The sequence below is a fragment of the Palaemon carinicauda genome, chromosome 20 (genome assembly GCF_036898095.1).
Source record: "Palaemon carinicauda isolate YSFRI2023 chromosome 20, ASM3689809v2, whole genome shotgun sequence".
NCBI lineage: Eukaryota > Metazoa > Arthropoda > Malacostraca > Decapoda > Palaemonidae > Palaemon > Palaemon carinicauda.
In genome coordinates, this window is record NC_090744.1 from 36533985 (window position 1) to 36541484 (window position 7500).

Sequence of the window (7500 nt, forward strand, 5' to 3'; positions counted from 1 at the left end):
AAATATATATACATATATATATATATATATATATATATATATATATATATATATATATATATATATATAAATTAAAGTGTTTGTGCGTTTTTGTGTGCGTGCCGGCGTCTGTGTGCATATATCTTTTCATTTATCATGTGCAATTATGATAAAAAAATATTTACAATTATAATGAAGAGAATATTCGATCCACACTTCCGATGCTTCAAGTGAAATCATAACAACGAAAGGTTAATTCCTGTTTATAATCTGGTCAGGATGTTACTATATATGTCTCGTGTTATCTCTTTCTCTCGGTCTCTGTGAGTCCACACACTTGCGCAAGCACAATTTATTCTTTTGATGAGTTTAAACAATACACTTAAGCACTTTCTAATTTTTTTGCTTTATTATTATTATTATTATTATTATTATTATTACCAGCCAAGCTACATCCCTAGTTGGAAAAGCAAGATGTTATAAGCCCAAGGGCTCCAATAGTGAAAAATACCTTAGTGAGGAAAGGAAATTAGGAAATAATGAGAACAAATTAACAATAAATCATTCTAAAAACAGTAACAACGTCAAAATAAATGTCATTTATGAACTCTTAAGAACGTCAAAAACAGATATGTCATATATGGAATATAAAAAGACTCTTTTTCTTCTTATTTATGTATATATTTCATTTTTTCTTCTACAACAAAGTCATTTAGGTTTTTATCGTATTTTGTCCTTTTCAAAAGAAATATTTTTTTATTTAGACCTGTAGAAATATATATATTAAAGTAAAGGATTTTATGAATTACTTTTTTCTAGTACTTTTCCTTCTTAGGTACGTATATATTTTGTTTTTGCTACAGCAAAAATATTCATATTCTTTTTCATATTTTTTTCCTTTGAATAGGAAATAATTTTATATTTAGTCCTGTAAAAGGTTTATATATACTAAAGTGAAGGATTTTCTGAATTACTTTTCTTCTAGATATTTTTCCATTTTATATACGTATATATTTAGTTCATTCTACAACAAAACTACCAAGTTGTTTTATCATTTTTTATCTTTTAATAAGAGATCAATCTACATTTGGACTTATAAAAAATTTATATATATTTAGGTTAAGAACTCAAAAAAAAAATATAGAATTTTTTTCTTCTTTTGTACGTATATATTTTGTTCTTGCTACAAAAAAAAAATATTTAGTTTTTTTTTTTTAATTATTTTTCCTTTTGATTAGAAATCAATATATATCGAGACGTACAAAGTAATTGCTTAACAACCTACTTCATTAATGAAAATATATATAATTGTGTCCAATCGACCACTAAGGTTTCCTTTTATCGCTGCCTTACACATGATTGCAGGAGAATTCCCCTTAATCGTTATCTTTCTTATGATTTAAATCTTTTGACCTTTATTCTAGGTCATTTTAAGGGCAAGGTCAACTTGCCTTTCCCTGTCCTGACGCTGTGTTCCCCGGGAGTGACCAGGAATCCTGGATAGTCACTCATCTGGAATTTTATCCAGCAAAAGGTGAACCAGGTTGGGCTAATTCAAGCGGAAATGTTCATTTTGAAAATATATGTGTATATATATATATATATATATATATATATATATATATATATATATATATATATATATATGCATATATATAAAACATATATATATATACATATATATATAAAACATATATATATATACATATATATATAAAACATATATATATACACACACACACACATATATATATATATATATATATATATATATATATATATATATATATATATATATATATATATATATATATATATATATATATATATATATATATATTAGTGTATCCGATTACACGGCTAAATATCCAGCTAGATATTTACACACACACAGATTCAACCCTTAACAACCCCCTCCCTTTTCCTAATTACAACCTAATATTTTCGGCAATTTGAGTGACATTGTGGATTCCGAGTGAACTTCTCTATCTACCCCCCACCCCTCTCTCCAGGGTATTCCTACTCCCTCTCCCCCGTACCCGAGAGACGGGGACAGACCTAGTAGTCATACGTGTGTCAATGCCGCTGAACATGAAAGAAAAAAATATGTATATATAGCTATAATGATTCGTTGCTCTTCATTATATAGGGGAGATGTGTGTTTTGCGTGTCAGAGCTTCGTCCCCCCCAAAAAAAAAAATGAATAAATAAACAAATAAAAAATTAAACTGGTTTTAACATCAATAAACGTCAAACCCATCAAAACCATATAAAACCCAGTCATCCTTTTTTAGACCTACCTCATAGACGCCCCCCCCCCCACTTGTCTCCCAATTAGAAAAAGACTTCCATTGACTCAATAGAACGTAAAACAAAGACTCCCTCCAACCCTTCCACACCCATGAAAAAAAAAAAACAAAAAAAATCTGACCCCCTCATGGCATCCATTCCAGGCCGGAGAGTCACCCTCTTGGCCCTGAACTTGGCCTTGGGATCCCCCTCCCCAAAAAAGGGCATAATATGACGTCATGACCTAATCCATTTTTCGAACCGGAGACAACCACCTAGGGGCTAGACGCACCGTCAAAAAGCCCCTGTCCGGAGAGAAGCTCCGGGCAATCTAAAGAAGAAGAACCGGAGATGAGGAATTTTCGCAACTGACAGTTAATTACAGAGCGTGTCAGTTGGGTTCTCATTAATCCCCTTTTTTTTGGACATGATGCATTTTTTCATCTCTAGGGCGTTTTATGTTTATAAATGTTGTATATGTATATATTCACGTATAAACAGGTATATGTATGTACACGTATATTTCCATATAAATATGTATAAGTATATATATATATATATATATATATATATATATATATATATATATATATATATATATATATATATATATATATATATATATATATATATACATACTCACCTCACCACCACGCTGGGCAATGCAGATTACTGACGGTGGGAGCTTCTCGTCTGATCGCTCACAACAAACCTACTACAACAGCTTCGCTGATCATGGTGATAAGGAAATCCTTTCATCACGTTAAGGTATCCCCACTCAGAAATGGATATATATATATATATATATATATATATATATATATATATATATATATATATATATATACATGCTTACTTACATACATATATATACATATACATATACATATATACATATATATATATATATATATATACATATATATACATATATATATACATATATATATATATATATATATATATATATATATATATATATATATATATATATATATATATATAGTCATCATCATCATCATTATCATCAGTCATTACCAGTCCACGGCAGAACAAAGGCCTCAGACATGTCCTTTCACTTGCGTCTATTTATTGTCTTTTTGTGCCAGTCCACGCCCACAAACTTCCTTAGTTCGCCGATTCATCGTATTCTCTCCCTTCCTGTGCTTCTTTTACAATCTCTAGGAACCCATTCTGTTATTCTCAATATCTATCTATTGTCTACCATTCTCATTATGTATACTGCACACTTCCATTTCTTTTTCTTACAAGTTGTTAGAAGAGACTCTTTAGCTAAGGTAAGCAGCTCTTCTAGGAGAAGGACACTCCAAAATCAAACCATTGTTCTCTAATCTTGGGTCATGCCATAGCCTCTGTACCATGGCCCTCCACTATCTTGGGTTAGAGTTCTCTAGTTTAAGGGTACACTCGGACACTCTATTCTATCTAATTCCTCTTCCTCTTGTTTTGTTAAAGTTTTTATAATTTATATCGGAGATATTTATTTTAATGTTACTGTTCTTAAAATATTTTATCTTTCCCTGTTTCCTTTCCTCACTGGGCTATTTTCCCCGTAGAAGCCCCTTGGCTTATAACATTCTGCTTTTCCAACTATGGTTGTAGCTTAATAATAATAATAATAATAATAATAATTAATTTATTCTCATATCCACGTTGCTCTTTTTCTGTCTTTTAGTGTTATTCCTATCATTATTCTTACTATTCTCACTATAGCTCTTCAGTTGTAACTAGTTTATGTTCCAAGGCTTTAGTAAGTCACAAGTTTCTAATGCATAAATTCATGCTGGTAAGACTAATTCACTAAATACTATTCTTTTTAGAGCGAGTGAGATTTTAATTTTCATAATCTCATTTTATTCACCAAACGCTCTCAATCCTAAGCTTATACCTCTTTTAATTTCGCTTTCGTGTCCTGGGGAAACACTGCCTGTCCTAAGTACGTATATTAATTTACAATCTCCAGAGGCTCATCTTTAACTCTTATTTGCTGTCTCTGCATTTTCATAGAACTATATCTTTGTTTTATTCATATTCCTTTTAAGTCCCACATTCCTGCTTTCACTATTCAAATCTTCTGTTATCTTTTGTAATTCCTCCCATGATTCACTAAACACAACTTCTAGACATTCTGTGATTAATTTAGGAGAGATTGGGTCTCTCTGTCCAACTCCTTTCTCAATCAGAATTTTCTCACTATTTTTATGTGGCTTTAGGATTGCTGTACTTCCTGTATAGATATCTTCAATTGTTCTAACAAAAGATTCTTCTATTCCTTGTTTTTGATGGGCTTTCATTACTGCTAATGTTTTGACTGGATCAAATGCTTTTTCATAGTCTATGTATGACATAACTAGTAGTTTGTCATTCTCTGCTGATTTTGCCATTAGTTGGTTTATTACATAGATATGGTCAGTTGTTGAATAAACACTTGTAAAGCCCTCCTGCTCTCTTGGTAGATTAAAGTCTAGCTGTCTTTCTATTAGGCCTAATATGATCTCTGTCAATATTTTATATATCATTGAGATTAAACTTATTGGGCGGTAAAATGTTTAAATATTGATATTCGAAAGTGTTAAAATTCCCATGGGCGGATGTCAAACTATCATAAAAAGCCAAGTGTTTTAATTCTTTGTATAAACCAGTAAATTCAATATGAACATATACATATATATATATATATATATATATATATATATATATATATATATATATATATATATATATATATACAGTATATATGTGTATATATATACATATATATATATATATATATATATATATATATATATATATATATATACATGTGTGTGTGGGTGTATATATATATATATATATATATATATATATATATATATATATATATATATATCCATCCACACATTTCAAATTTGCAAAATCCTCCATTAATTCCCAGAAAAAAAAACCTCGTTCATCACACGATTCGACGCCAGACTCATCCATTTTCCAGAACGAGGAAAATAACCCATAAAAGCAATAATGAAAAAAAGAGAGAAATACATATGTCACCTGATTCATAATACAGTTTCATTTGCATATAGATTAAAAGGGGGAAAATAGCGGAGACGTATAGCTGGGACACCGGGCTAATAAAGATCCTGCTTGGAGTCAGTCAGCCTCACATATGTATGCAAATGGATACTTCTGAATCCCGGCGGAAAGGTAACGTGTGATAAAGGGGCGCAGGAATTCTGAATTATGAATACTAACTTTTGTAAAAGGAAATTTGCCGGGATAATAAAGTTTTCAATGAGGATTATTATTACCAAGAGATCAAGATGAAGATGGGGATGGTTTGGGTATGCTCTTTGCACTCTCCAAGAGAGAGATTTGTTCACCAAACATTTATTTGGGCTCCACAAAGCACTAGAAGAGTTGGATAGCCCAGGCCTACATGGCTGAGGATTATGAAACGTGACGTGGGAGATGATGAATGGAGAAGCATTAATTTAAAAGCTCAAGATAAAGACGACTGGCGAAATCTAACTGAGGCCCTTTACGTCAATAGACGTCGAAAGAGATGATGATGATAATGATATCTATTTTTCTATCTATCTATATATACATATATATATATATATATATATATATATATATATATATACATATATATATATATATATATATATATATATATATATATATATATATATATATATATATATATATCATTATCATCATCGGCCGTGGCCAGTTTACTGTAAGACAAAGGCCTTAGACATGTCCTTCCACTCCCGTCTGTTTATTGTTTTTCTCTGCCAGTCTATACCTGCAAATTTTCTTAGCTCGTCAATCCATCATCTTTTCTTCCTTTTCTGCTTCGTTTGCAACTCTAGGGACCCATTGTGTTATTCTTAATGTCCATCTATTATCTGTTATTCTTGTTATATGTTCTGCAATGTCTATTTCTTTTTCCTACATGTCACTATAATATCCTCTACTTTAGTTTGCTCTCGTATCCTTGCTGTCCCTTTTCTGTCTCAAACTGTTATTCTCATCATTATTCTTTCAAATGCTCTTTGAGTTGTAACTATCTTATGATCTAAGGCTTCAGTTAGTTTTTGATGCATGAATCAAAACTGGTAGGATCATCTGATTAAATAATTTTGTTCTTAGAGAAAGTGGCATTTTAATTTTCATAATCACATTTTGTTTACTTAATACTCTCCACGCCATGCTTATTCCTTCTCTTAATTTCGGTCTTATGTCCTTGGGAAACACTTCCTGTCTGTCCTCAGTACATTAATTAACAATCTCTAGATGTCTATCTATAACAGGCGACGTACAGTACGTTGTCTGTCGGGAAGTGCGATAATCTGTGGTTGTCTGAGCGTACACGGCCTGAATAAGCCATACTGAACAAAAACAATTGGTAATTTCTGCTGACGGAAGCTGTTGGGAGAAATATGCGGGACTGTTTTCTTGCAGTTTAATGAAAATTATATCAAACTATTTCACTAACATTTACTGTTTCTCTATGCTGTTCCAATTAGCACTTCTAAATGAAAATAACGTCTACTCTCACAGCATTTATCTATTTTCCTTTTTCTGACATCCTACAACTCTTCACATTTAAAAAAAAAAAAAACATTGAAAAGCAACATACACGTAACCCACCTTAACCTATGAAAATGTTCCCACCAAAATAACCTCTCACTTCTCTAAATACTTAATCAAATCCCCTTCCATCTCATGAAAATACACATTATAATTTGGTCCATTTATACTTCATAAGGATTTTCATTTTCATTTAAAAATATTTCACACCCCTGCTTCTTAACAGACATTTAGGCGATGCTATTGCTTCATAGTCTAAGCATTATTGCTCTTCTATCATTCCTTCTGCTTCTTGTCCTGTATAGGCTATGCATATGTACACACGCACACACACACATATATATACATATATATATATACATATATATATATATATATATATATATATATATATACATACATATACAAATATGCAGAGAGAGAGAGAGAGAGAGAGAGAGAGAGAGAGAGAGAGAGAGAGAGAGAGAGAGAGAGAGAGAGAGAGAGAGAGAGAAAGAGAACTTATCAATGTTTAATAGAGTCCTTGAATCTATGATGCATTCCTCTGAATATCACCAAATTAATTCCATTCCAGATAATTCAGAAATGCTGACTCCGCAGTAGGTCACGCACGATAGATTATCATCATTCTGAGTT